The 21,069-nt window shown below is 41.1% G+C and overlaps 1 protein-coding gene across 4 annotated transcripts in view; it reads left to right on the top strand.

Moving 5' to 3' along the window:
• Positions 1–21,069, top strand: part of PDE4D (phosphodiesterase 4D) — a gene marked incomplete at its 5' end in the record, with an annotated part of 2,078,604 nt that overhangs the window by 1,150,266 nt on the left and 907,269 nt on the right. The window lies entirely within an intron of this gene.

Here is a 21,069-nt window from a genome sequence, read left to right as displayed (position 1 = left end):
TGAGGGGAGCACGTGACAGGGTGTCTTAGGCGGGAAGCAGAGTCCCGGGAGGAAGGTGATGGCTGTCTCTCCTCTTGTCAGCGTATGGAAAGGTCCTTGGCGGTCGGCCTAGAGGACGGAAGGTTGAGCTGAGCTGCAATGAGAGGGATCCAGAGTGCTGAGGACCGAGTGGAGCTGCTCGGGCAGAAGTTTCCAGGAAAGCAATATCGTGAGTACTGTAAACTGCCCAGGGGTCTGCCTAGGATCGGGGACCACTCCAGAAGGTCAAATGGATCCAGGAGGCGGGTAACCTGTGGGAGGCTTAGAAAGGGGGTGCCAGAGTCTAAGCCCTAAAGAGTGTGTGTAAAGAGGGTGCCGGTGCAGGCCCTGAAGAGTTAAGCATTGCAGCAGATGTACAAGTAGCTAGCACAAAGGAAAGTGATAAGGAAGCTTTAACAAGGACTTTGTGCCACAAGAGAGTGTCAGAAGTCAGTTCAGGGGTTAAAAGACAGCAAGTCAGCGTTTAACCAGTGCCAACCGGCGTTGACCGGCATTCAGCCAGCCTCAAGTCAGCGTTGGCAGCCATTTTTCTAGTTGTCCCACTCACATTGTATATAGTTGAGCCAGAGGAGTATCCCACTCATCCTTTCTCCCATCCAAGTTCTCAATAAACCAAAAAAAAACAAAGATGCTGGACTGTTCTGTGTCTCAGTGCTCACACTTGGAGAACATGCTTAAATGTGCTGTTGTTGCTAGCGGTAACCCTGGCGAACCCACATCCAGCAAAATGGGCAGGAATCCTGCTAAACTTAAAATAAGCTTTGGTTTTTTTTTTTTACAAATAAGAATATAAATACATTATAGTTACAAATAGGGAAATGGGGTAAAGCAATAGGGAGGGATATTGAAAGGGTAAGGAAGGGAATCTATATGTACAACCACACTCCTCCTCACTGAATCTTTCATACACACCAAGGCCTCTTGTCCATCATTGAGACAAGTCCTACGATGTGTCCCAGCCAATCAAGTCCTTGATCCTTTATAGAAGATATCTGGAACCAAAAGATCACAAAAGTTCAATCCTCTCCCAGGCTCAACTTTGAGTTTCCTTTGCCCAGAGATTCACACAGGATGTCCATCCAATTCATCACCTCTCTCTATGCTGGCCAGGTCTAGGGGGCCATTGAATCAGGAGTCCTACTGGTCAGATAACAACCTTGCACATTCATCTAGCCCTGTTTACTGCAGGCTGGCTGTGAAAATTGTCATCTGCCTCTAATCAAAGTCATTTCAAAGCCATGTTGTTTCCATGTCACATCTGCATTATTATCCTTATTTTCCAATATTACCCATACTTTTTAAAAGTTAGTTTGATTAAACGTGTATTGATAGAGAAACCTACATATGAAAATCCTTGTGCCTGGAGATCAGTTATTGGAGCAACCTGCGATGGTATAAATATGGCAGCTGCCAATAGTGAATTTATTTTAAAGCAGAACTCCAAAAGTTTGCAACAAACCTTGCAGTGAGCCCAGTTGGAATGTGATTTCATATATTAAAAATAGGTATTTATAATGTGTTTTTTTTAAATATATCTATACACAAATATTTTGCCTTTACACTGACTGGGTTGTTTTACAAGGTGAAGGCTTACAATCACTTTAAAGTAAAAAAAAAAAAAAAAAAAAAAAACCTCCAGCTATCAACCCCCCCAAATACTTACTGGGCTGCTTTTTTTTCTCCAGCATTATGCCCAAAAGCAGCATCGCTGCACTCTTTCCTCCTGCTACTGTCAGTCAAATCCACTGAGCAAAGAGCGGGAGGCAGGGCCATGCTATGCTATATGTGTCTATGGACAGACCTAGCCCAGCTGGAGAGCAAGCCTGCACTTCTGCCCCCATAGGAAGTGACTTCCTAAGGTGGCAGACACTGAAGAGGAAAAGCTAAGAGCGCTGTTGGATGACTCCAGAAGAGAAGGTTTGGGGCCACTCTGTGCAATACCATTGTTCAGAGCAGGTAACTATAACATGTTTGTAAATTTAATTAAAAAAAAAAATTGCCTTTACAATCACTTTAACCACTTGCCGACTGTGCAATGTAGCTTTACTATATATACGTGATTCTGCTCTTCCCGGTAGAGCCGATCAGCGGGTGCCAGCCAATGGATGACTTCTGGCCCCAGCTGACCAGCTTGGAGAAAGACAGCACAGAGCTCTGCCTATGTAAACAAAGTAGAGCTCTGTCCTGTCAACAGGCATCTGCTGGATTTTATTTCCCTGCAAAGCATCCCTTAGTGAAAAGACCTCACAGTGCACATATAAACACTGGTTAGGCACACATTTACCCCTTTGATCGCCCTGGATGTATAACCCCGTCCCAGTCAGTGTCAGTACAGTGATAGTGCATATTTTTAGCACTGATCACTGTATTCATGCCACTGGTTCCAACATAGTGTCAAAAGTGTCAGATTGTCTGCTACATTACAGTCCTGCTATAATTTGCTGATTGCCACTAGGGATGATCGAACTTTTGAAAAGTTTGGTTCGACCAGAACACCCGTACCTCCCAAAAGTTCGGCCCGGATTTCAGAACCCCATTGAAATCAATGGGACCCGAACTTCGGTAATCAAAAAAACACCATTTTGAAGCCCTAAAACCCAATAAATGCCCCTAAAAAGTGCCTAGGGTTCTGGGTCATACCCCAGGGACTATTAATCACACAAAAAAAGTTCTTAAAAATTGTCATTTTTAATAAAGAGACAATTATTGAAAAAATTAAAAAATAAATAAATAAAAAAAATAAAAAATGTCTTTGGATTTAGTGTCTGGGGGGGTCTAAAAAGTGTACCTGTGAAGTTTCAGCTCTGTAGCATGTCCAGAACCAGAATAAAAAGTTTGTTTGTATTAGTGCACTTATAGAACAGGGATATGGCTCCGCTCTTTTCACACCTTGCCGGTTTTGTAGCAAGCGTTTTTTTTGGGCATTTTTTGGGGTTATTGGAGGCAGGCATAACATCTGTACTTCTGTGTAGAGGTATATATACACACACACTTCTATGTATATATACACATATATAGGTGTAAAAGTAGCAGAACACTATACTTGCGCTAATGAAATAATTAACACCCATATGGCTCCGCTCCTTTTACTCCTATATGTGTGTATGTGTATAATACATATAAGTGTGTGTGTGTATATATACCCGCTATGCACAAGTTCAGATGTTTTGCCTGACTCCAAAGACCCCAAAAAAATGCCCAAAAAAAACGCCTGCAATAACACACCTGGGCGTTTTTTTTTTGGCGCAGGCGTTTTTTTGGGCTTTTTTTGGGGTCTTTGGAGTCAGGCAAAACATCTGAACTTGTGTATAGGGGGTATATATACACACACACTTGTATGTATTATACAAATACACACATATAGGTGTGAAAGGAGCGGAGCCATATGCCTGTTAATAATTTCATTAGCGCAAGCATAGTGTTCTGCTATTTTCACACCTATATGTGTGTAGTTGTATATATACATACATGTGTATATACCCATTTACACAAGTTCAGATGTCATGCCTGACTCCAAACTTGTCCTCAAAAAAGCCTTATAGACGCCTGCAGCAAAAAGCAGGCTGACCGGAGAGAAGCCATATCGCTGCTCTGAAAGTCACATAAGAGAAAACGATCTTTTCTCTATAGCGGTCACCCTGAAATGGAAGGGTTTGGTCACCCTGCCATAGCAGTCAGTGTCAGTTCACCCTACAGTACACTACGGTCACCCTGGCACTTAACACTTTCCCTACAGGAACTTGATTTTTGATGCTAACTAAAGTGGAAAATAGTACCCTAACTACACTAGATATCCCTTTCCTCACACTAATAATTGCTAAATGACACTTTTGAAGCAGAAGTAACAGAACTGCTTCCACTCTCTTCCACGTCCCTGTATTACAATGCTAGGAATTTGGCGGGGGCTATCTTATATACTGGGGGGTGTATTCACTAATGATTGGCCTCTGGACCCCCTAGTCACTCCAATCACATTCCTAGCATTCTCCTGCCCCCTCAATTGGCTTTTACAGATGGTTCTGGTCCAATCACGGGCTTTTAAAGCCCATTTCCTGGCCCTTTGCATTTTGGTCGGTTCTGGTTGTCGAATTCCGAACTTTTTCAGCAAAAAGTTCTAAATTCGACCCGAACCGTTCGATCATCCCTAATTGCCACCATTACTCGTATAAAAATAAATAAGTAAATACAAATTCCAGTATATATCCCATAGATTGTAGATGCTATAACGTGTGCACAAACCAATCAATATATGCTCACTGGGATTTTTTTTTCTTTTTTACCAAAAGTATGTAGCAGAATACATATTTTCCTAAATTTCTGAAGAAATTGTTGTTTTTTTACATTTTTTTTATTGGATATGTTTTATAGCAGAAAGTAAAAAATATTGTGTCTTTTTTTGTTCATGGCACAAAAAATACAAAACCCAGTGGTGATCAAATACCACCAAAAACTACAGGCTAACAGACAAGAAGTGTGTGACGGTGTTCACCGTTACTAAGTGTGAGGGACAGATACTTGGGGGACGCTTAGAGAATGGTTTGGATGGCTTCAGATGGGAGAGTGATCTTTGTCAATGGTGTCTCTCAAGAAATGTGGAGATTTGATCCCACTTTGCACTTTGAGACTTGTGGCCTGTTGCCATGGAGTCTGTGACACCTAGATATGTATTCCATGTACTTAAATGTAAGAGACGGCAGACTGTCATTGGCAGTCTTGTTCTATTGTCTATCTATTGAGATGGAATGTGGATTGTGTTAAGTCTGCCTGTCCCATTGTTAAATGTTAATGACCTCACATTTCTCTGTCCAGATGGCCAGATAATTAGTTCAGGTTAATTCTGTTTCTGTATACAATTCCATCTGCATATGATAATATAATCAGACAACTCCTGACCTGTGTGTGCTAATATGATCAGGAGGGGGAAGGGGGGGTCCATGCTGTATATAAATTCTGTTTGACTGTTCAATAAAGGAGAAGGTTCCTTAACTTGTACGAGCTAAGTTGTTGGCTAACTTTGTATGAGGGCGCTGGGAAAATCTGGGATATATGTTCATGACTGCAAGGAAGCCGTATACCGACGGAAGACCACAAGTACAGTGTGGGTCGGCGGTTCCGTTACAAAGTGCATGCACAAAGTGTTCATACATCTGAGGTTTACAACCAATCCAGCGCCCAGGGCAAAATGTCAAACTGCCCAGGCAGAATGAAGGCGCCCCCATCCCTACAGTAAACTAATGCGCCCAGGGCAGCCGTTCCTCCTGCCCACCCCTTGTCCCAGCACTGTGTGAAATACTCATTAAGTACAGTATTTTTCCTTGTTTTGTGTTTAGAATTTCGCTTAGTCTGGGCAAGTCATTTTAGGAAATGAGGGAAGTTGGACATGAATAACTGCTTTTATTGTACAGAGAACTATTTACATCTAGTTATGCAGTGTAATTTTAAATAGGACTGGACAATTCTTTCACCCAGGTGGATTCTATACTAGAACAGGCTTGTAAGTTCAACTAGGGACAGGTTTTGATAAAATACTGTATGTAGCATAACACAAGTCAGATAGAATAGGGTGATTTAAAGCTAAACTCCATGCAAACATCTAAATACACAAATGAAATGCATATTTATATAGGAGCTGTTTGACCTGCCAAAGGATTTGCTTTTTTATGCATTCTGTCCTGAGAGTAACACAGCTGCTTTCCACAGCACTGCCAGGAGGATGCAGCCATTTACTATGTTACAGTTACAGTGCATCCGGAAAGTATTTACAGCGCTTCACTTTGTCCACATTTTATATTACAGCCTTATTCCAAAATTGATTAAATTTTATTATTTTCCTCAAAATTCTACAAACAATGCCCCATAATGACAATGTGAAAGAAATGTGTTTGAAATCTTCGCAAATTTATGAAATATAAAAGATTTTAAAAAAATCACACGTACTTAAGTATTCACAGCCTTTGCTCAATACTTTGTTGAAGCACATTTGGCACCAATTACAGCCTCAAGGCTTTTTGAGTATGATGTTACAAACTTGGTACACCTATTTTTGGGCAGGGGCTCCCATTCTTCTTTGCAGGACCTCTCAAGCTCCATCAGGTTGAATGGGGAATCATTTTCAGATCTCTCCAGAGATGTTAAATCGTATTCAAGCCTGGGCTCTGGCTGGGCCACTCAAGGACATTCAAAAAGTTGTCCCATAGCCACTCCATTGTTATCTTAGCTGTGTGTTTAGAGTCGTTGTCCTATTGGAAGATGAACCTTCACCCCAGTCTGAGGTCCAGAGTGCTCTTTAGCAGCTTTTCATCAAGGATGTCTCTGTACATTGTTGCATTCCTCTTTCCCTCGACCTTGACTAGTTTCTCATTTCCTGCCGCTGAAAAACATCCCCACGGCATGGTGCTGCCACCACCATGCTTCACTGTAGGGATGGTATTGGCCAGGTGATGAGCGGTGCCTGGTTTCCTCCAGATATGATGCTTGCCATTCAAGCCAAAGAGTTCAATCTTTGTTTCATCAGACCAGAGAATTTTGTTTCTCATGGTCTGAGAGTCATTCTGGTGCCTTTTGGCAACCTCCAGGAGGCTGGCATGTGCCTTTTACTCAGGAGTGCCTTCTGTCTGGCCACTCTACCATACAGGCCTGATTGGTGGAGTGCAGCAGAGATGGTTGTTCTTTTTGACAGTTCTCCCCTCTCCACAGAGAAATGCTGAAGCTCTGTCAGAGTTACCATTGGGTTCTTGGTCATCTCCCTGACTAAGATCCCACTCCCCCCGTTTGCTCAGTTTGGCTGGGCGGCTGCTCTAGGAAGGAACCTGGTGGTTCCAAACTACTTCCATTTATGGACGATTTATTATCAATCAACTGTGTTCACTCTTTTTAAAATCATAATGAAAACAGAAACTACCCAAATGACCCTGATCAAATGTGTATTGCCCCCTTTAACATCAATAACAGCTTGAAGTCTTTTGTGGTATTTGGGGGTGAGGCTCTTTATCTTCTCAGATGGTAAAGTTGCCCATTCTTCCTGGCAAAAAACCTCCAGTTCCTGTAAATTATTGGGCTGTTTTGCATGAACTGCACATTCATGCATCTCAAGGATGATCAGTGGAAAGAGGATGCACCTGGGCTCAATTTTGAGTGTCCTAGCAAAGACTGTGCATACTTATGTACATGTGTTTTTTTTTTTTTTTTTTTATTAGGATTTGCAAAGATTTCAAACAAACTTCTTTAATTTTGTCATTATGGGGTATTGTGTATAGAATTTTGAGAAAAATAATACATTTAATCTATTTTGGGAAAAGGCTGTGTAAAATAATAAAATGTGGAAAAAGTGAAGCGCTGTGAATACTTTCCAGATGCACTGTACAGACATTCTGCTGACACTATCCTGCACCTAGTCTGTTGATTGGTTAGTGAGTGAGCTGCAACAGACTGATGAGGTAATTTCCCTGCTCACTGTTTTGGCTCCTGAGAAGCCGCTCGGCTGTCATTACAAGGAGCGGGAGGGGACGTCCTCCCGCCACCTTCCGTGGCTCGCCCGGGTCTCCCGTCCCACCGGGAGACCCGGGCAGCCAGCCTGCACGGCCGCTGAAGACCCAATCAAACCCGAATTCGGTTCTGACCGGTTCTCCATGCAAAAACCCGGAAGTGATGACATGACATCACTTCCGGGTACTGGCGCCAAATTAAAAAAAATGACAGCATTCAAAACAGCCAAACTTGGCGTTGCTTTTAAGTTCAGAGGAGGGGTTTGGGGTCTTTTAGACCCCCAGACTCCTCCACAAGAGTACATGTCAAGAAAAAAAAAATGTACAAAAATATCGGCGCATATCAGCTGATACCAATATGCATTGGCCAAAATTTCGGTATCGGCAACAAAAAATAGATATCGGTCGATCACTAGTCCTTAGTGAAATGGCTAAACACAGCCACAGCCTACATCTGTGAACGTCTGCAAGTATCTGTATTTACTGATCGCCCCCATTGTAAGCGGCCTGGACTTTGTAAATAAGGTGTCAGGCTGTTGATCAGTTTTGAAAGCACAATGGCTTTTTTTTTTGTGAGATTGATGATGTGTGACGCTTGCGATTTGCTTGACGTCTTTTTTGCAGTTTTCCAAACCTGCATCTGTTTGCTCTGTCTGTGTTCTGTCTATGAAAGCTTCGCCAGCTGTTTACTTTCCTTTGTTTGTAGATATCAAACAGCCACAAGCTACACAACTATATAAGGAAATACCAAACTATATGCACTGCCTTGCCAAATAGATTTACTGGTTAGAAGTCAAATATATCATTACGAAAAAATTATAGGGACACATTTTTGTCATGTAAATATACTTTACAAACCTGCTTTTCCAGGAAGCATTGTCTGTGACGGAACAGTCCAGATATACGTGAAAATGGTGCACTTATGCTGACTCAGTGGGCACGGGTCCCCTGCTGACTGGTCCTAGTTTTCATGCTGACATGCATCTGCATAGCTGACTAACCAATCATTAAATATATGTGATTGCCAGCATCATTCCATCCTGAGCCTGGTAAGATGCAGATCCAGTGTTCCCAGGCTCCAAACACCTCCAACTCTTACCAGAACTCAACCACAATGGCACTTGCGGGTTAGGCCGGCCATACACAGAGCAAATTTCAACTGCCGGTTGCAGGAAAGAAATATGCTTGATTCCCCCATCAACACGGACCGTGTTGATGTGGGAATCCCTCCTGCTGGATTGTCTTCTCCCCACAGGGGGACAGGGGCAGGTGGGGAGAAAACCGTGATTATCGCTAGCGACTATAGCAGCTGCTTCTAATTATCGCTAGCGACTCTAGCAGCCGCTTGTGATAATCGCAAGAGAAACTGGCAGGCAGGTTGTACCTAAGTTGATCAATTATCTTGGTACGTTCAGCTTGCCCAAATAATGGTTCACATCTCGGCCAGTTCAGCAGATTCGAACTGTGTACTCCAGCCATACGACGGTTGGCGCTTCCTAGTTATTGTGGTTGCCAGGATCTTTACATCTTGCATGTTCTGTGTCTGAGCCTGGTAAAATGCAGATCAATCCAATCGGGAGATCATTAAGGCCTCTTTCATTTTGATCTTCCTTTGATGTAACCCTGTAATGCCACACAACAATGCCACATCTGCGTGCATTTTTCCTTCATGTCTCTGATTTTTAATGGTTAAATCACTTTACATTTCTTAATTATCTTCAGCTTGCTTTCTCCAAATTTGAGAAAATATCATACAAATCTGCAGTGATTCTAACCAGGCTTGCTGATGTTTCATGTATATTTCTATTCTTTTAACTGAGCCGATAAACCATACTCCCCCAGCCCTTGTTTTTAGTAGGATTGCTAGAATTCCTGCTGTGGTTCTGTAGGCCATTGATCCACATTTCCTGCGTGAACTCTTTCTCCTCTGCATTTTCTGTTAGCACTTTAAATGCTGTGGTTTGTGCATTAGAGAACTCTCATGGACTTCTACTGGGAACCCTCTGCCTGACATCCTGTGTTCTGGCTTTGAAGTGTCACTAAACCCACATCATAAAAAACTATTAATAGTGTATTACATGCTGTTCATATTCACTCAGTCACTGAGATTCATTTTCTGCAAAAAACCTGGTTGATCCTGCTGTTCTCTATCTCCACCTTCTGTCCATGTCCCCAGTATAGCTGGGGATATTGCAGTGCAGTGTTGGCATCTACTGCACATATTCAGTTTTCAGTTAGTTTCAATGCTGAGCATTTCCTCCTTATCACGTCTGAGCAGCAAATGTGACTTTATAGTCACATGTGGGTGTATACATAGTGATAAATAACAGCCTACTCCCTCCCTCCTCCATGCCCACTAATCAGCTAAACACAATGGGGGCATGATATTACATCTTGATTGATGGAGGCTTCTCCTCCTTGGTAATCGAAGGACTGAGGAAGGAGGCAGGTCTATGCCTCCAATACGCGTTTTCAACAACCCTAGGAATGTCCTGACAGTGTTTGCTTAGTCCTTTGGCGGCGGCTCCAGTGATCTACAGTGGCAGCTCCTTCAAGCTCCACTGTGCCATCTCACAGCGGCTCTAGATGCAGAGTGCCCGAAGCAGCTGTGATCTGGTCTTCCATCCCCACCGATGCCTGGACTGCACACTTATCTCAGAAACATGCTTGTCTACATTTATGTTTGTGGATGCAACTTTTATTAGCTTTTATAGTTAAAGTAAATTGAATTACTACACTATGGTAGGCTTGGCGCCCCCCTCTCTCTTGTTCACATCTGAGCAGCCCATGTGACTATAGAGTGACACATGTGGGTGTATACACAGTGGTAAATAAGAGCCCACTTCCTCCATGCCCACTAACCAGCTAAACACAATGGGGTGGGATATTACATCTTGATTGATGGAGGCTTTTCCTCCCTGTTGTTCAAGGCTGGAGTTGTGTGACACAGCTTGTGACTGGCAGAAATGCACCCACACCATGTTATTGCCAAAAATAATAATGATTTGATTTACAATTTATATTTGTATGATGATTTTAAAATGTTTATTGATATTAATTATTTATGTTTACTCTGTATCCCAAAGGCTGTTTTTTTTAATTTATTTTGTACATGTGCTCAGTAGCAGGACTAGAAGCTCCTCCTGCTTTTGTTTTCCTGCAGACAGGCTGGGAAAGAGCTGGGTCATGTGACAGTTGTATATTAATTAGGAAAAAGGTACTTAATTTTTTTTTTTTTTAATAAAATAATTAAAGTGCCATCATCCACATACGGAAATAGGACAGACAATATAAATTAAACAGTGTGTGTTTAGTATCACATTAAGAAGGATAATATACTCAGTATAGAACATAAATGATATGCAAGTGTATGTGTGTGCAGATAAAATTTGTATATACAGTATATTTCATAATGCTAAAGTCACCTGAATTCCTTCTCTATGTGTACTGTCATCCTCTGCATACCAAATGTAACTTCAGCTCAGTTAGATGGCCGTTGTGATAACACTGCCAACAGAAACCAAAAAAGAGCAGATAGATGAACTTTGGATCTGCAGTTTGTATAGTCCATACGGTGTAGTTGTGAAGTTTGTATGTTTTAACTGCCAGTGGAGGCTAAATTGTTTTTTAGGGGAATAAAACAACCAATTCAATATTGAAGATATAACAAAAAATACTGCACTACCCTTTGGGTAAATAGTGAGGACTGGTTAAAGTGCTGTAGTGATTGTAAACTTATGCAATTATAAAGTGCTAATTAGTGATTATAATATTGCAATGGCTCATTTGTGTCATAACATCAATAAGTGCATATATAAGTGCAAAAAATTATCAGTTCAAAATATACAAACATTAAATATAGAATTGTTACTAAATAAGTCCGTGATGTTGCTACTGGGAAAGTGCAATAAACAATACAATGTGAGAATAAATTTCTTCAAAAAACAGTCCGTGATGCTGCTAAAAAAGAAGAAAAAGAAAAAGTGCAATAGTGCTGTAAAGTCCTAATATTGTGGTGATAACTTCAGCGCCCCTCCGCTTCACCGCAAGGTGCTAATTGGTAAGGTAGCTCACTTACCAGATGGTGTGGACTCTTGTGGCGTACGCCAACAAGAATCTAACTGCGCTTAGTTACTGCTCCAACTTTGCTGATGGATGGAATCCTTGGGATACTTGGGTGTAAACTCAGAACGAGAGAAAAGAAAGGCTCCTCATGGTGTAGAAGGTTAGCAACTTTTATTTGTACACTTCACATGAACATTAATGTAGGTAAAAACTTCCACATAAAACATCCATAAAAAAACACTGCAGTGGTTAAAAACTATTCACTCCAAAAAACACCAAACACTGGGTGTCACAGCAATACGTGCGTCCAAATGCAAAAAAATCTCTATAAATGAAATCGTTGCTATATCGGTGGTGGCTGAGTTAACCGCTCCAGCCACTTCTGAGCTCCTACGCAGCCTTGCGGCTAGTGTGACAGGATGCTGCTGTGTGTATAACCGCGAGGTCCGCCGTACCCGCAAGTGGGAATTCGGCGTGCGGTCCAGCAGTCCGCTCAGAACGAGGCAACGTGCGTTCCAACTTGACGCGTTTCGTCAGAGATGTGACGTCTTCAATATTGGGCACTTTCATCCCCTTCCTGCCCAGACCAATTTTCATCTTTCAGTGCTGTTGCACTTTGAATCACAATTGCGTGGTCATGCAACACTGTACCCATATGACATTTGTTTAAGGCAGATAGCGCTTTCTTTTGGTATTTAATCACCAATGGGTTTTTTATTACAGTATTTGCAAAACATATAAAAGAAGACTGAAAATTCTGGGGGGGAAAAAAAAAACAAGTTTTTCTTAGTTTCTCTTATGAAATTTTGCAAATTTTGCATTTTTCTCCTTCGCTGATGTGCTCTGATGAGGCTGCACTGATAGGCACTGATAGGCTGCACTAACGGACACTGATGAAGCGACACTCTAATGGGGACTGATGAGGTGGCACTGATAGGCTACACTAATAGGCACTGATGAAGCGGCACTGATGGGGACTGATGAGGTGTCACTGATAGGCTGCAATAATGGGCACTGATAGACTGCACTGATGGGCACTTATAGGCCTGCACTGATCATCAGGGCACTGATGATCAGTGCCCTGATTATCTTTGTAAATGTCCCCTGTCACACTTGCTGGGTACTGCCTCTCCTCTCCTAACCCTGTGGCAACCTGGGAGGAAAGGAATGCCAATAACCAGCAAGTTTGTTTACATGTGATCAGCTGTATTTGGACACAGCTGATCACATGGTAAAGAGCTGCTCTGATTGGCCCTTTACCGTGCTCTGTGATCATTGATTTTTGCCTTCGGCGGAAAAAAACTGCCTGCTCTTGCTGACAGCTCACACACAGTCAGCAGGAGACCTGAATGGCACCAGTGGACCGGTGATAGCTGGTGCAATGTATTCCAGGCTCCTACAAAAAAAAAAGAGCTAACATGTACTAAATGCACATGTTTTTACCTGCAAAAAATTGTGCATTTACTTATTTGTTTTTTTAAGTGAACTTATACTTTAAATCCATACTTACAGTTGCTATTGAAGTGGTGAGGACTTTCTCAAGTAAATTCTCATTGATCATATGTCTCTAAACCTGAAAATGTGCTGCATTTCTAAACCACAGTTACTTACTGGATGTGTCCAAATGTTCACCCAATGGGATCCCATTCATCACCATTGGGCAAACATCATGATTTCTTTTTTGCCAGTTGAAAATTCAAGTCTCAGTTTTATATGCCATATTTACTACATGACAAGTTTTAATAGTGCATGATATGAAAAGAACTGAGTAATCAAACAAAACAGATCTCCCTGCTCTGCCCCTCCAGTGCTCACTGGAGCGCCAGGCTGTGGAGAGGGGGGAGCATCTGCCTCAGGCTCTCAGCAGTGTGCTGACAGCCTGCTCTAGCTGCTGGTCAGTCATCTATGTGGATCCCAACAATAAAAGAGAAGTATGTTTGTTTTTTTGCAGATTTATACTTTCTATGACCTACCCCCTCCCCCTCCTTTCCCTGCACTCACTATGTGGAGGGTGCAGGAGTGGCCAGCTCAGGCTCTCACCTGCTCACTGATGGGCTAAGCCTGGGTGCCTGTCAAGGCATGTGGGTGTATCCTGACTTTATTGTTGTGATCTTGCCAAACAGAGCCTGTACCCGACTCTGTGACATCAGCCGTCAGCAGGTTTCAGCCCACAGTCTGCTGAAAACGGGTTAGAGGGGTGCAGAAAGAACTGCACTCCTGTGATCCAAACAAGCTTTGAATGTACTTTTCCTTTACAAAGTCTGGATCGGCTAAATGATGTTGCAGGAGAACAGTCACACAGTCAGAATATGGCTCACAGGAGTGCAGATCAAAATCCCCAAAGAGCTCTGGCACTACTTCTCCTTTAAGTGCGCTGAGAAATGTCTTGTCCTTAGACACATAGGGGTTTATTTTTTAAAGGCAAATCCAATGTGCACTACAAGTACACTCGCTGTAGATATGAGGGGGACATGCAAGGTAAATAAAACAGCATTTTTGCTTGCACATGATTGGATGATAGAAATCGGCAGAGCTTCCCCTCATTTCAGATCTTCCCCTCAGATCTACAGCGACTGCACTTCTTGCAGTGCACTTGTAGTGCACAGTGGGTTTGCCTTTAGTAAATCAACACCATAGTATATCCAGATGCCCAGTTCTCAGTATTCTTAAAGCAGTTGTAATTTTTTTTTTTTTTTTAATCTTAATTCAAAAACGCATTAAGATAAAAAACCTTCTGTGTGCTTCATACCCCCCAGCCCCCCTAATGCTTACCTGAGCCCCCTCTTGATCCAGCGATGTTCAGGATGGTCCCAGCTGTCCAGGGCTCCCCTTGCTGTCAATCAAAGTCAGTTAGCCAATGAGGAGAGAGGGGGCAGGGCCGAACCGCAGCTCCATGCCTGAATGAATACACTGAGATGTGACTTGGCTCGGGTGTCCCCATAGCAAGCTGCTTGCTGTGGGGGCACTCAAAGGGAGGGAGGGGCCAGGAGCAGTGAAGAGGGACCTGAGAAGAGGAGGCTCTGGGATCCTCTGTGCAAATCCACTGCACAGAGGAGCTCAGTATAACATGTTTATTTTTATTATAAAAAAAAGGCTTTACAGTCACTTTAGCCCATGTTCAAATTGTGTCAAATTCCATGCCAAATTGGAGCCTATTGCTGGCAATGGCACCATCCAAATTTATATATATATATATATATATATATATATATATATATATATATGCAGTGCTTTAAGTGGGCCGGTATGCACTGGTACTCAGTACCGCCACTATCAAATATGGCTACCTGTCCGTTGCGCCTTAGCATACCAATACGCTCATTTTGAACATCTGCTCCCTCAATTGCCCTCCCCCCCCCCCCCAAGAATATGTTCCACTCCAGAGCCAGACCAGTCACCACCAGTGAGTCCCCCTGCTACAGAGTCCCAGCCCAGGCCAGGGGGGGGGGGTGCTCTGTGGGGACCCTGATGTGGGGTGGGGGCAAAAAAATTTATAGGCTATAATAGAGTACCAGCACCTCTTTTGGGCCACTTAAAGCATTGTGTATATGTGTGTGTGTGTGTGTGTGTATATATATATATATATATATATATATAAATATATATATATATATATATATATGAGAGAGAGAGCGCAGCAGGAATGTCCTCGACAAGTGCATGTTTGTACTTTCTAATATATTCCTATATAGAAGTCCTATAATTGCATTATTTACTGTTTCATTTTCTGTTTTGTAAACTTGTAGCAAGTTACCAGTGAATAACCACATACAGTAAAGCGGTATTGAATTGGCTTTCGTTCACTTTACCAGTGACAGCTTTTAAACAAATGTGACATTCATTGGTGGTCTTTTTTCTTTTTCTTCTCGTGTTCATCACTGTTAATGCATTCCCCATCTGACTTGATAATGACTATGGAGACATGTTAATGACCATGCTATTCGGGATGTGAATGGCAGTTGCAGAATGTACTCTTGAGTTAAGGCATTTACTGAGATTCTATAGCATTCAAGCAAACTGTTATTTTAAGAATAGGCAGCAATTTGCAGTGAAAGTGAGCAGAGAAAGCAAAGAATTACACCTGAACTCTGTTTGACAGCAATATTATCCAAAATGACTTACTGTGAACTTGTTAACATCATATATCACAAGTGTCACAAATATTTGGATTCTATTTTTGATACAATGTTATTCTGCCACACAGGAATTTTAATAATTTAAAATCTGTTAATGTAATTTTTTACAGCTGATAAGCAGGCATATGAAGAAGACACTAATTACCGCTGCTCTGTGTTCATTAATATTTCAAAAAAGGCATTTTTTTTTCGAAGCAAGCTGTGTACATACCTAAATTTAGTATCGGTATTTGTCTCTTGTGGCGCTTTTCCACTGCATGGAACCGAACGGTTCGGCTCGCTTTTGTGCTTTTCCACTGCTGGTACCGCATGGTACGGTGTAGGAACGGTTCGGTACGGTACGGTACATCAGCGCTTTTCCACTGCATGGAACCGAACGGTACAGCTCTCAAAAACAGTACCACCTCGATTGGGGTTCCAATATGTACCATGCCCGGTACCATATCCCCAGGGCTGCTGTTAGAAATCATGGGGCCCCGTACAGACTATATGGCAGGGCCCCCCCAAGAAAAAGTATTGGGACACCTGCCTTTACTCGCACATGATTTAATGGCATCCTAGTCTCAGTCCGTAGGCTTCAATATTGAGTTGGCTCACACTTTGCAGCTATATCAGCTTTAACTCTTCTGGGAAAGCCATCCACAAGGTTTAGCAGTGTGTCTATGGGAATGTTTGACCATTCTTCCAGAAGCGCATTTGTGAGGTCAGGCGCTGATGTGGATGGGAAGGCCTGGCTCACAGTCTCTGCTCTAATTCATCCCAAATGTATTCTAGGACACACTCCTAAACCTTCTGGACAGCCTGCCCAGAAGAGTTGAAGCTGTTATAGTTGTACAGGATATGCAAACTCAATATTGAACCCTACAGATAAAGACTGGGCTTCCATTAAAGTTCATGTACGTGTAAAGGCACAATACTTTTGACAATATATTGTGTGTGTGTATATAATTTTTTTTCATACAGTTTTTGTGGTGTTTTGGACTGGTTACATGTTATTGATTTAGGTGGGGCACTACACTGAAATTATTTGAATTTAGTTCTCTAGCTATGCTGGGAGTTCAGGCTGCTCTCCTCCAATTATTGGACTTGTCCTGGCTCCTCCTACATCCTTTCACAGACATTCACTGGGAAGTTCAGTGTAATGTTCCTTCTCCTCCACCAATCTCTTATGCAGCTGATAACAGACGGAAAGTGATCACTAAAAATAAAAAAAAAGGGAAAACAATGCATTTATATATATATATATATATATATATATATATATATATATATACACAACTGTTTTGCCTTTCATTTCTTTTTTAAATGGAATAGATTGTTTTACAAGGTGATTGTTACAATCACTTTAAGAGTTTCTATGCATGCAGTATTTTTATCAGCAATTTCAGAGCAGGCTTTAAAAAAGAAAAAAAAAGGTTCACACTTTTCAAATTTTGTGGATTTGCATATTAGTAATAGTACTTTTTAGTCTGCTTAGGCTGCTCATTATGGTAAAAGGAAGGAGTATGTTTTGAAGAGCGAACAAAACCATTTATAAAATTATTGCTATTTTTCCATGCTTTGGGAATGGAAAGGTCTCCTTTAAAATGAGTCTTCATTACTGTAAATGCAAGCATGGTGCTTTTTCTTCCATACAGTCATCCTTGGCAGTATTATGTCTGCTAAACAGTGGTAGGTCCCTTTTAGTAAATAACACTTATTACATCTGGGCATTGGGTGGGAGCTTCTTTATAGATACTGAATATTTAATATGAAATCAGTCACAATAAAAGTTATGATTTTGAAGGGTTCATGCATTTTGTAAGCGTAAAAAATTGTAAAATGTTATAAAGGTCAAAACATTTGTGAAAGAAGAAACTGTTCCACACTTAAAATCTCTACGGCCCTTTTTTATTCTAAAATTACAATAAAAGCTAGAAGGTCAAATCATAATTTCTTTTTGGTTATCTGTGTAGAGTACATTCACAACAAACTGGAGGGAATAGAAGAAAGCATCTGAAAATAAGATGGTATAGGCAATTATGGAAACCTCTTAGATATTGCTTGGTGAGAGAAGCATAGTCTCTGAATGTTGAAAATACATGATAATGATGGTCATTGGTAGTAGCACTAAAAAAAAAAAAAAAAAAAAAAAGAAGTATTGATAGCACTTACGTACTTTATGTAGCATTTAAAACTAGTCCTCCTCAAAATCTTTGAATTATGTCTGCAAATGGGAATAGGACCTACAGTTGCCTATAAAGGAGGAGGGAAGAGGCAATCCAAGGGTGATCCGCAGCTCAGAGTCAGCTCATTCAGAGTGAAGTCAACTCTAAACGGATAAAGGAGGAGGGAAGAGCACCACTTGAGTGCAAGATTATGATTTATTATGACATAAATACGTAGTAACTTACATTAAAGTAAGGATAAAAGCGTCTGTCAGGTCCAAAACGGTTTCACGATGGTGAGAGGGGTCCACACAATCCAGGGTGCCTCAGGTACAGAGCGCCAGACCAGCTGGCTGTGTGCGTCCGGGAAGTCAACTGAAGAAGGAGTGCGCATGCTCTGCCCGGGCCCTCACTCAGACTCCGAAACGCGTCTTGAAGCTCCCTCAGCCATCTTGCCAGTTTCCTGCTGCTGACGTCAGACGCCTTCCGGTTCCTTCCACGGCTGCATCTTTCTGATTGCCCGGACGCACACAGCCAGCTGGTCTGGCGCTCTGTACCTGAGGCACCCTGGATTGTGTGGATCCCTCTCACCATCGTGAAACCGTTTTGGACCTGACAGACGCTTTTATCCTTACTTTAATGTAAGTTACTACGTATTTATGTCATAATAAATCATAATCTTGCACTCAAGTGGTGCTCTTCCCTCCTCCTTTATCCGTTTAGAGTTGACTTCACTCTGTTTGAATGAGCTGACTCTGAGCTGCGGATCACCCTTGGATTGCCTCTAAGAACTGTCAGAAATTTGCACATGGACTCTTAATCTTCCCCTGTGCGAAGTGTTTTTGCCCCACCTGTGTACATCAACACTTTTATCTGCCATTGTTTCAGCTTCTATCTATAATCACGATAAATGATCAAACTTGAGATGACACAAAAAGATAACTTCACAAAAATACAAACTTCAAACAATAAATGCAATGTGATTTGTTTAGCTCAATAATGAAAGTGAAACTGAAACAAAGTGAAAGTGAAACTAAAGCAAGATTACCATTTCCCCAGATGTAGTAGAAACCATAAATGAATGTTCTATATAATCAGACCACAATTGTCTGCGCAATGCACAGTCTGATAGTCACTTCACTGCAGATGAAGCGAGAATAGTCTATGCAAAATGTGAGACTAATACGCCAGTATGCACTAAATCTGATATTAATAAAAATGTTATAAAAACAAAAATCAACTTTTTAGAGAAAAATCTACATATGGTTTATACGGCTGGGATTGTACTCTCGTTACCCTTTAGCATGAAATGTAAAACATTTAAGGAAGTACATAAACAATATTGAATAATAATCAAATAACAGCAAGGCATATTTACCATATTTAAAATGGCCGCTAGCTTAGAATGGTAGTTACCAGAGTCTTTAAGATGGCTGCTTTTCCAAGATGGTGGCCAATTAGGGAGGAGTTTCGCTTGGCGTCCCTCAAAGGTTCAGATACATGATGGATCGAAATGGAGTCTGTGTAGATGAGTCTATGCATAGCTGTAGTAGTGTGTATGTTGTATGTGTGATGTATATTGGGCAAGATGTCATGTGTCATGTGTCTCTCTCATCTGGGCTTTTATATGGTATAGAACAATTACCATAAGTTAAACCCAGAGGGAGTAACATGATCCCCATTGGTTGGAACATCTTATTCATTAACTGGTGATGTCATAGGGTGACACCTCTTGGTCAACCAGTATATTAAAATTAAATAAAGATTTCTCCATTTAAGACTATTATAAAACAACATAAAAAGTAACCATGCTCTCATCTATTACATGTCCATTTAATATCCACCAGGTATCTGAATAAGGAATTAATCTTGATAACACCATTCTAATATTTAATATATCTTATTTAAAATATATTGGATTTTACTTTTTAACCTAAGACTTCAACTACCGTAGTAGCATTCAGTCGCCAGAGATGGCACTCTTGCATTGCTCTTAGCTTCAGTACACAGAATATTACAGCATTATTTATCTTCAAATAAACTTCGCACCTTATATTGACCAAGAGCTTACAATCCAGACCTTCTAAATTAAACACCTGGCAAGGCCAGAAAAGTTTTATGATTCTTTACCACTTACAAGGATTAACATGAAGTCTTTCTTTCTTGACATGTAGTCATGAGTCATCAAAATCAGTAAAGTGAGAATTCAGCAAAATATATGAAACAATTATAATATATAACAATTTTCTACATATCTATGTATGCTAGTTATATATATTTCGTTGTTAATGTTCCTTTACATATAAGATATAACGTATCTGTAAATCCTATTTTTAAATGGGTTTAAGCATAGAAAAAACCTGACTTGTTTTATGATCCCACACAAACAGGATGACCTTGGTATATTGACAGCTAGTCTTTGTTTAAAGAAAGTCAACAGACTATTTATTTATTATCTTAGGTCAACACAGCATGCCTGTTGAAACTTTTAAACATCTCCTGAAAAGACACATTTTGCCGAAAAGGAGGTTTGAACTTTTAGTGACCCTAACAAAATGGATGCCACTGCTTCATTTCTGTGTAAAATAAAATATAACATTTAATTTTCTTCTTATTAAATTTAACCTCCCCAAATAACCCTGACAGGACCAGACATGGTACATGGTTCCCACTAGATTAGCATGTCACCCTGGATTCTTCCACGCAATGTTTCCACTGTTGTTTAGATATTGACTACTTTAGTCATACCTGGTGGACTTGTCCAGTGGTTTAACATATTTGGCAGTAAGTGTACTGTATTCTACACACCCTTTGCTACCTGGCGCTCCTGCTAAATCCATACCAAGCCACCCTCAACTGAAAGTCTGAGGGGAATCTTAAAATCTCAATTTACCCTCATGACCCATGACAGTAGCGAAAAACAAGTCATAGCCAAGGTTTTTCTATCTAAACATATTTCTTTATCTATATCATTAGACTATGCCTGATGACCGATTGACAGTTCAGCTTTGGTGTGATATGCCCAATATCAACAGTGTCTGAGATCCTTGGATCTCTACCAATCACCCACGATATTTTAATCTCAGTATGTAAGAAAATGGGGGGGGGGGGGGTGATTAAACAAATAAATAATAATACGTTATAAATAATATCAATATTATTCTACTCCCACTTATCACTGTTCTTTTAGGGGTAGGT

This window comes from Pelophylax lessonae (genome assembly GCF_965119305.1).
Source record: "Pelophylax lessonae genome assembly, chromosome: 1".
Lineage (NCBI taxonomy): Eukaryota > Metazoa > Chordata > Amphibia > Anura > Ranidae > Pelophylax > Pelophylax lessonae.
Note: the sequence above shows the minus strand (reverse complement) of the source record. Positions and strands in the feature narration are given on the sequence as shown.